Source organism: Ambystoma mexicanum, chromosome 13 (genome assembly GCF_040938575.1).
Source record: "Ambystoma mexicanum isolate Mex_15411 chromosome 13, UKY_AmexF1_1, whole genome shotgun sequence".
In the NCBI taxonomy this organism is placed as follows: domain Eukaryota; kingdom Metazoa; phylum Chordata; class Amphibia; order Caudata; family Ambystomatidae; genus Ambystoma; species Ambystoma mexicanum.
The window spans coordinates 114,827,896-114,838,772 of NC_090938.1; the positions used below are offsets into that span (position 1 = coordinate 114,827,896).

Below are 10,877 nucleotides of genomic sequence, written 5' to 3' on the forward strand. Positions count from 1 at the left end.
CACGAAGTCCGTGCTCCATGGTCATCCTGCGTCGGCAGCCGTGGGACACCAAAGATCGGCGTGCGGGCAGGTGCCCCGGGGTAGGGTGAAGGTGCGCCAGGCTTTTTTAAAGCCTGCAGCCGCCGCCGCCGCCACCACATCCGGGGCGCGTCGGCCACCCAGCCCTCCCGAAACCAGCATGAGGCAGGGAAACTGGGGAGGCCAGGACGTGTCGGCAATGACCTTGCAAGCCAGATCCAAGGATCCAGCGACGGTGCTGATTGGGGTCTGACCTTAGGGGGATGAATGAAATGGGGTCCCTGCGACAGCACCAGCCACACCCGTGGGAGGGAACCCCGGGGCGATTGATGTACAAGCGACTCTCAGACAGGCGTAGCCCTGCGAAAAACCCAGGGCCACATGGTGCGTTCAACGTGTTGATCAATGTGTCCTGCAATTCACACTAATTCTTGCAACTAGCTGCGTACGTCATCGATGAATGAGTCGAGTGATCCACCGCCAAGAGTCACAGGCACATTTCTTTTGTTCCAGATGTCGGCCTGACACAGGAAAGGTCGGGGGAGGTAGCGCCGCCTCTGGCAGGACAGCCCAGCGCCCTGTCTAGCTCGGCCAAAACCATTGTGGTTTAAAAAAATAAATAATCCAGGTGCTCAGCCTGGGAAGCCTGACCGCCACCTGCAGCAGCACAGCGCTTCCCAGGGGGATGGAGGTAGGCCGTTCCGCCACCTGCCCACCCGGCCCGATCCACTCATCCTTCCCCGACCCATTCCGCTTCCCTTTTGGGGGGGGGGTGGGAGACGGACAGCGAGGTGGGCCAGAGACAGCACAGACAGGGGGTCGGGTGGGACCACTGGAGTCTTCAAACCCCAGCCCGGCCGCATAGGGCCCAGCTCCAGGTACCTGGGCAAGAGGGAAGGTCACCCACTGTGCCAGCGGGCCTGGCCATCGCTCAACCACAGATGTGGGCGGCTGGAACCTTGGCGCCCACCGTCAACTAAGCCAGCTGCACCATGGCTCAGGGCTCATGCCTGGCGTGCCGGGCCCCTGTCTGCCCTAGGGAGGCGTCTCTTGAGAGCAGTCAGGTTTCCCTCGGCTCCCGGCTGCCCCGACTCGGGGCTTCCCTGCTGACCGGGGTGTGCCCACCAATGCCCACCAGCTGGCAGGTCAGAGAGAGGAGTGCGTGCCCCCGGCCAGCGCAGTGGCGGGCTCAATGAGGAGAGGGGGCTACACAGGGCTCCCTTTCCAGTGCGTGGTTGGGGACATCCCCAGCAGGTTAACCCAACCCTGCCAGGCATCCCCAGCCATCTGCTGGGTCGCTGACTCCTCTCTGGTGGAAGGGAATGCCCGCTCCCCGAACCGCTCTGCGAGAGGTGCCCCGGGCTGTGGTTTGCACGTCTGGGATGCAACCGAGGTCGGGCCCACGGCTCTCCCTCCCGCTGCTGCGCTGTTAATGATCCTTCATGCCCCCACCCTCAAGCAGATACCATTCACACTCAAATGCCACATTTCTCCTTCCAAACACACGTTCCAGATTCAAATGCCACCTCCCTCCTGACCAGCATGCCACCATCCCTCCATCCGAACCCACACAAAGACACTAAAATCCGTCCCTCCATACCTACACCAAGATGCTCCACCCCTCAGAGCAAGACCCATATGCTTCACCTCCAGACTCAACTCGGATGGCGCCATTCGCTCTCTTTCTATACCCACACCCGATTACCCCATCCCTTCAACACACATTAATTAATTAATTACATTTATAAAGCGCTCACACAGCCCACAGGCATTGAGGCGCTGTTACAGGAATAGTTTTTTTTTTGTCTTAGTTACGTATTTATAACGCGCTTAAACACCCAGAGGTTTCTAAGCGCGGACCCGGGGATCGAACCTGTGTTGCTTCATGTCGTCTTGCTTCCAAGACGCGCACGCTGCCGCTGAGCTATCCTCCCAGCACATACTCCCACCACTCCAATAAACCAACATCCTTCTCTCCAGACAAACATACCCCATCCCTCCATTCACACCCAGATGCCCCCTTCCTTCCCACTAGAGTGCTCCAGCCCTGACCTACATGCTCCACCATTCCTTGACATGCCCCCATCATATGCCCCGTCCCTCCATTCCAGATCAACAATGCCCCCTCCGATCCAGACTCCAAGATGCCCAATCCCTTCCTCAAGACCTATCCATGATGGCCCATGCTCCTTCCACACATAAAGATGCCGCCATCTGTCTTCCGACCAATGTGCCCCATCCCTCCCTCCAGATGCACACCAATGTGTCCTATGCCTCCCTTCATACCCACAGCAATGCCCCCATCCCTCCCTCCAGACCCACACCCATGTGCACCATCCCTCCCTCTCAGAACCACACCAAGATGCCCCATCCCTCCCTCTAGACCAATACCATAATGCCCCATCCTCCCTCCACATAGCAAGATGCCCCTTCCCTGAATCACATGCAGATAGCCCCAGCCAACCCCCTCTAAAACCACCCATCCTAGTATGCCCCCATCCGCCCAGACCCACACCAATGTGCCCCATCCTCTCCTTCCAGAGCCACACCAAGATGCCCCGTCCCACTTCCCAACCCACACCTAGATGATCCATGCAACCCTCCAGACCCACTGTACCCCATCTCTCCCTCCAGAAAAACACCCATGTGCACCATCCCTCCACCCAGATCCACACCAATGTGCCCCCACCGTCTCCCTCCAGAGCCACACCAAGATGCCCGGTCCAATTTGCCAACCCACACCTAGATGACACATGCCACCCTCCAGACCCACTGTGCCCCATCTCTCTCTCCGGAAACACACATGTGCACCATCCCTCTGCCCAGATCCACACCAATGTGCCCCCACCACCTCCCTCCAGAGCCACACCAATTGCCCCCACCACCTACCTCCAGAGCCACACCAAGATGCCCCATCCAACTTCCCAACCCATACCTAGATGACCCATGCCACCCTCCAGACCCACTGTGACCCATCTCTCCCTCCAGAAACACACCCTTGTGCACATCCCTCCACCCAGATCCACACAAATGTGCCCCACCACCTCCCTCCAGAGCCACACCAATGTGCTCCCACCACCTCCCTCCAGAGCCACACCAAGATGCCCCGTCCAACTTCCCAACCCACACCTAGATGACCCATGCTACCCTCTAGGCCCACTCCCACTGTGCCCCATCTCTCCCTCCAGAAACACACCCATGTGCACCATCCCTCCGCCCAGATCCACACCAATTTGCCCCCACCACCTCCCTCCAGAGCCACACCAAGATGCCTCTTCCAACTTCCCAACCCACACCTAGATGACCCATGCCACCCGCCAGACCCAATGTGCCCCATCTCTCCCTCCAGAAACGCACCCATGTGCACCATCCATTCCCTCTGCCCAGATCCACAGCAATGTGCCCCCACTACCTCCCTCCAGAGCCACACCAATGTGCCCCCACCACCTCCCTCCAGAGCCACACCAAGATGCCCCATCCAACTTCGCAACCCACACCTAGATGACACATGCTACCCTCTAGACCCACTCCCACTGTGCCCCATCTCTCCCTCCAGAAACACACCCATGTCCACCATCCCTCCGCCCAGATCCACACCAATGTGCCCCCACCGCTTCCCTCCAGAGCCACACCAAGATGCCCCGTCCCACTTCCCAACCCACACCTAGATTACCCATGTCACCTTCCAGACACACTGTGCCCCATCTCTCACTCCAAAAACACACCCATGTGCCCCCACCACCTTCTTCCAGAGCCACACCAATGTACCCCAAGCACCTCCCTCCAAAGCCACACCAATGGGCCCCCACCACCTCCCTCCAGAGCCACACCAGGATCCCTGTCCCACTTCCCAACCCACACCTAGATGACCCATGCCACCCTCCAGACCCACTGTGCCCCATCTCTCCCTCCAGAAGCACACCCATGTGCACCATCCCTCTGCCCAGATCCACACCAATGTGCCCCCGCCACCTCCCTCCAGAGTCACACCAAGATCCCTGTCCCACTTCCCAACCCACACCTAGATGACCCATGCCACCCTCCAGACCCACTGTGCCCCATCTCTCCTTCCAGAAACACACTCATGTGCACCATCCCTCTGCCCAGATCCACACTAATGTGCCCCCACCACCTCCCGCCAGAGCCACACCAATTGCCCCCACCACCTCCCTCCAGAGCCACACCAAGATGCCCCATCCAACATCCCAACCCACACCTAGATGACCCATGCCACCCTCCAGACCCACTGTGACCCATCTCTCCCTCCAGAAACACACCCATGTGCACCATCCCTCCACCCAGATCCACACAAATGTGCCCCTACCCCCTCCCTCCAGAGCCACACCAATGTGCCCCCACCACCTCCCTTCAGAGCCACACCAAGATGCCCCGTCCCACTTCCCAACCCACACCTAGACGACCCATGCCACCCCCCCAGACCCACTGTGCCCCATCTCTCCCTCCAGAAACGCACCCATGTGCACCATCCCTCCACCCAGATCCACACCAATGTGCCCCCACCACCTCCCTCCAGAGCCACACCAAGATGCCCCGTCCCACTTCCCAACCCACACCTAGATGACCCATGCTACCCTCTAGTCCCACTCCCACTGTGCCCCATCTCTCCCTCCAGCAACACTCCCATGTGCACCATCCCTCCACTCAGATCCACACCAATTTGCCCCACCACCTCCCTCCAGAGCCACACCAAGATGCCCCTTCCAACTTCCCAACCCACACCTAGATGACCCATGCCACCCTCCAGACCCAATGTGCCCCATCTCTCCCTCCAGAAACGCGCCCATGTGCACCATCCCTCCGCCCAGATCCACACCAGTGTGCCCCCACCACCTCCCTCCAGAGCCACACCAAGATGCCCCGTCCAACTTCGCAACCCACACCTAGATGACCCATGCCACCCTCCAGACCCGCTGTGCCCTATCTCTCCCTCCAGAAACAAACCCATGTGCCCCCACCACCTCCCTCCAGAGCCACACCAAGATGTCCCTTCCAACTTCCCAACCCACACCTAGATAACACATGCCACCCTCCAGACCCACACCAATGTGCCCCCACCACCTCCCTCCAGAGCCACACCAATGTGCCCCCACCAGCTCCCTCCAGAGCCACACCAAGATGCTGCATCCAACTTCCCAACCCTAGATGACCCATGCCACCCTCCAGACACACTATGCCCCATCTCTCCCTCCAGAAACACACCCATGTCTTCCATCCCTCCCCAGACCCACACCAATGTACCCCAACCCTTCCCCAAACCCACACCATTGTCCCTATCCCTCCCCAGACCCACACCACTATGTCCTTTCACTCCCTCCAGACCCACACCAATGTGGCCCTTTCTCCAGATCCACACAAGTGCCCCATCCCACCAGACCCACACCAGCATGCCCCTATGCAACCATTCAGACCCCACCAAGATTCCCAATCCCTCCCTCTAGTCCAATACCATAATGCCCCATCCTCCCTCTAAATAGCAAGATGGCCCTTCCCCCTTGCAACAAATGCCTGTGTGCCAATCCCGAATCACACGCAGGTAGCCCTAGCCAACCTCCTATAAAACCATCCATCCTAATAATCACACGCTCATGAAACATTAAATCACTCTATTAGCCCCCGTTGAACAGTTAAACACCACCATACACTGTCTCCCTGTTCCTTTTCTTAGCCCTCCATACCTTTCATGTTGAATAGATGAGCATGATTTTTTAGAATAAATGTAATTTCCCACCCCCCTATCGAAATCGGGCGTCTTGCAGGAACGTTCACGGTATCCGGAAGAAAATGGCATTGTATTTACAGCCAAGAACACACAGGTTGCTGCTGTTCCTGCAACTTGGCAGCCAGAGCCGTAGAAACATTCCCGCCATCGCAATGAAAATGCCCAACCTAAACGCTGCAAGCAAAAGGCTGGCTATGGCCGGAATCACAGGGATGACATCAGAGTCACGTGAAGAAGAGGGGGCGGGCCGTTGCTATGGTCCTTTTCTCGGATGGGAACTAGTCGCTACCCTCCACGCCGTGCACAGGCAGATATTTATATTTTATTGCGCATTTATAATGCGCTTATTCATCTCGGAAAAGTGCCAGGTATATTTAATGATAATTATATTTTTATTTACATCGAGCTGATACACAGGTGTTTCACAGCGCGGCAAGGGAGGGGAACGGGGAGAACAAAACACTGATGGGTTTGTTTTTCCTATTTTGATTTTAGTTGCGCCAACAGCGGATCTTTGTGTGTCTTCTTGGCTGGTATCCTCGGCTCCACCCACCCCCAAACAGAAGTGGTTTATGGCCGTGCCGCACACGCCGAGGGAATTTTAGGGCAGATTCGGCTGCCACATCTTCACTCTTATCCAGTGGTGGAAATTGAAAATATTTGGTGGGGGGTCCCACAAGGGCCGGGGTGGGGGCGGAGTTGAAGGGGCTGTGCCCAAAGAGGTGGGGTGTGGGGGGGGTGGAGCTGGCAGTTGACCTCCGATCAAAGGAAATGTCCAAAATAATAGTTTAAAACAGCGCAATTTCTTTCATGCTGCTTCTTTAACAAACTATATATCAATTCCACTTTAAACCACTTCTAATAGTTTTGACCAGTATTGCTGAGTAAATATTCTTTTAAAATGCACAATTTGCATCCCATTTTATTAAAAAACTACCCCCTTGGGTACTATATAAACATGGTCAGAAAAGGAATGAATTGCCGTTTACAACTATGGGCCACTTTTTCATTGGTGCCCGAGACAATTTTATGGCCCAGTCCGACCCGCACTTGTACAAGGGAGCAAACCGTACCATCTATCTGTGCGCCTAAACTACCAACAGCAATGTTAGTCTACACTGTGATCTGAGCTCATACAGAGGATTATTTTAAGCAGACTGTTAAAGAATCATTAAAAGGAGCAATTACTCTAGCTAATGGTGAAAGAGCAGATAATCTGTGGGGAAATCCTGGTTTAAACCGAGGGATTGTCCTGCAACCTCTTTCTTAAAACCTGCTGATTTCTGTTCGCCATAAGCAACGTTTCCTTTTACTGGAACCACACCCGGCACAGCTTCTGCAGCTCCCCTCTGAAAGCAGTTGGGTGGCTGCATCGTGTGGGATAGTTTCAATGATAATAGGGGTATTTATTTATTCATGCAATGTTTGACGGCTGCCTGTATATTTATTTTTTTATGCAATGTTTGTCGGATACAAGTATCCAACAAACATTGCATAAATAAATGAATACTCCGGGTCCATGTATCCGACAAACATTGCATAAATAAACTGGGTTGTGGCTGAGGACTGTAACTTCCTCTGGTGACCCTGTGCACCCTGCACGGGGTCACCAGAGGAAGTTACAGTTTGCTTTTCCTGCAGCTGTGACCTGTGTCAAAGTCCTGCTGTGTACACTTAGGGGGGCGGAGCCATCAGCGCGCTCATGGCAGCAATAAGCTGCTCCGCCCCCCCTACTTTGTGCCGCTGCAGGCGCTTTCTTTTCTTTCTTTTTTTTCCAAGTAACCCAGCGCAGAGCATGGGTTTGGGGTTTGCGGCGGCTGAATGGCCGGATCCCGCGATCTGGCTTCACATCTGGTGCCGGATCTCGGATCCGACGAGAGCCGGCCCAATGACCAGTTCTGCCGTTATCTGCGCAACACAGCTTTCACTGTTATAACGGCAATGAGCTCACTACGACAGCATGCAGTTCCCTTGGTATGATTTCTGTAACTTTACTGCCTTTACGAGGTGAGGGGTTATGAACATTGCAGGGAGATGTGCCTGACTTTACCGCACAGTGCTGCCAGGCAGTGCATTGAGCTGTACCGGCTAGAGTCTGTACCACCAGATGTTGCTTGACCCCCCCCCCATATTTCTTTATTTCTGTATAGGACCAACTTCCTTCATTTCCCTGCGACTTCCTTGATTTACCTCCGTTGTCTCACTGACTAGGTGCCTGCACGTTGCTTTGCTAGTATACAGTGAAAATGCAATCTCTTATGTAGTCTTGCCAGCAAGATAACCATGAGTATTTAGCCCTAAAAAATAGCCATACTGTAGGCAGAGGTCTTCAATCTGTGGGGCGTGTGATCCAGGACAGCAAGAAAAGAGAAAATGCATGCTCAGTCAGTGCAACGTGATGAGGGCGTGGGAAATAAATGCAGCCTGGACGTGCTCTTTCCTGAATTTAGATTGCGTGTCCACGTTGCGTTGTTGCTTCCTGCTGGTGACGCCAGCGTCTTATTGCCTGGTAAGGGATGCCGCTTCTCGGCTCAGACCGCCACACCACAGTTGGACAGAGTGCTGGGAAGCAAGCGTTTCATGCCTTTTTCGGTCCCTCTGCTTCCCTCTCCCCCTTTGGACCCACGAAGACTAACGCGTGGGGAAAGGTGAGCAGGGGGGCTGGATCACTGCAATGCTGATCCCCCATGGACCCCTCTCCCTCTGTGCCCCCACCTTGCTTGGCCATAGGGGTGTCATGATCACTGCTTCCAAGGAGCCAGGACCAGCCCAACGTCCTTAGAAGCAGGCCCCTAATCCTAAGCCTAGGCACCAGCCGGTCCCTACTGGGACCTTTTGGACCTTGTCCTGGCGCCAGTGGCACCAGGCTCATCAAAGCCATCGGTCCCGGCACTGGAAGCGCCGGGCTCATAATATATGTGAAGATGCTTGGGTGGGCTTACCTGCAGCAGACCATGCTGCTTACTCACCAGCTACATAGGAATCCTCTGTAAGCCGGAACTATTTTCTTACCTGGGTGGGGCAAGCTCCACGCCCTGGATACAACACTGGAACTCTTCTGGAACAGGAACTCTTTTCTTACCTAGGTGGGGCCGTGGAGGAAGACGCCTCATCACTCCTAGGCTATTTAAACCACACCCGATTGATGAAGCGTGCTTCGCGTTATTCTGCATCTGCAGCAGAACGCTCACCGAGTCTGTTCCAGCTTTTCTTCTTCCGATCCTGTACCTGCAAGAACAATACTTACCATTCCAGTATCCAGTCTTCAGCAGCGCCTGTAAAAGACAAGAAACAACAGGTTAGCACGACGACTTCACTTGCAACGCATTCCTTACCTGGTCCATCGGCAGCGACCATTTCTTCACGCTGCACCTCCGCCTGTGGAGACAAAAGCATAGTTATTACTTACCGGCAATCCACGAATTCCGGATGTTTTCAACACTGCAACCCAGCATCTGAAAGACAAAAGAAGAGACATTAGACAGGTATTTACTTACGCCCATCGCGCTCTCCACTATAGAGCGCCTGCAACTACTCCGGCGTTTTCCATCACCTCTTCAGCACGAACTCACAGCTGTGAAGGAAAGAGACAGTTACAGCGCTTGCATATACTCACGCATTTCCAAGCGCTTCTTTCCAAGGCTCTGGCTCCAGCTTTGGCTCTCTTCATACCATCTTCTAACGCTAGAGCCCTGCAAAACAAATAGAACAAAGCATTATTCCGAGCCCTGTTCAATACTTACGTGTCCACGCACCTAAAGACTATATGGACTAAAAGGTGTCCGGAAACTCACCGCTCGTGCTGTTAATGGCAGTTGCGATCCTCTGATGTTAAGAGGCCTACGTTTCACCCAGTGAAGGAACTGGCAACGGCACCCTGCACCAGACGCAGATGGAGAGCCCAGCATTCACCTATCTAAGGTGAGCACGTTTACCTGGGGGCTCTACGGAGAAGCTTAGAAGAGAGAGAGAGAGAGAGAGAAGGACACTCAATTGCCCAGATCTTTAACCCCATATATTCTTTCATCTGCAGAAATCTCACCCTTCGAGTTCGACACACAGTGCGAAGAGGCTCAGCCCCAGAAGCCAATCGAATCCTGCACATCACTTTTCGAGTCACAGACTCCTTCCTGCCTAGACCAGCGCCTCCGTGGGAATCAGGTGAGCGTTACAGAACGCGAAGCCCACCACAAAACTCCTACCCAGGCGCAATGGAAACCTCGGACACAGACCAACTGGCCCGATTGCTTGGGGAACTAAGAGCAGAGGTACATGCAGCTCGTCAGGAAACAAACTCTTTGAGAAGAGAGCTGATAATATCCAAGGAGCGAACGGAGGACCTTGCTAGGCAATTACTACAAACACAGGCAGGACAGACTCCTTTGCCCGCTCCAGGAGTAAGTTACCCTTCAGCATCCTCAAATCCAGTGCAAATTAATCTACCCGGTAATGTGCCTTTGGCTCCACCCGAACGCTTTTCTGGTGACCCAAAGAAATTTGCAGTGTTTATCAACCAGTGCCGCCTACACTTCTTATGTCGCCCAGCTGCCTTTCCAACAGACCAGACCAAGGTGGCTTTCGTGCTTTCTTATCTCAGTGGCAGTGCCGCAGATTGGTCGATCCCTTTGGTCACTCAGGATGATCCGGTCCTTCACGATTTTCAGGCCTTCCAGTCCAGCATGGAGAAACTGTTCGCAAGACATGCCCAGGGACAGGCCTTGGACAATGAACTCCTTTCGTTACGACAGGGTAATCAAGACCTCTTGACTTATATTGCCTCATTCAATAGACTTATAGTGGAAACTCAATGGCGGGAGGATAAAAGAATAACGCTTTTCTACAGAGGCCTGCGTGGAGAGCTCAAGGATGTGTTAGCTCAAATTGTGAATCCTCCACAAGAATGCTCAGACTATATTGACTTAGTTGTCCAATTAGACCACCGATTACAGAACAGGAAGGCTGATCGTTCCAAATTTGATACCCGAGTATTTTCTAAACCACAGACCTCTACTAGGGGAGCCGACACCGTGGAACCCATGCAACTAAGGGGCATGAAAGGACCTTTAACTCAAAAGGAGCGGGAAAGAAGAAGACAGCTGCAATTATGCCTCTATTGCGG

At 54.2% G+C, this 10,877-nt stretch overlaps 1 pseudogene; it reads right to left on the reverse strand.

The window, feature by feature from the left end:
• Positions 1-356: 356 nt before the first annotated feature.
• On the reverse strand, positions 357-507 carry LOC138522200 (5.8S ribosomal RNA; annotated as a pseudogene).
• Between the last annotated feature and the right edge of the window lie 10,370 nt (positions 508-10,877).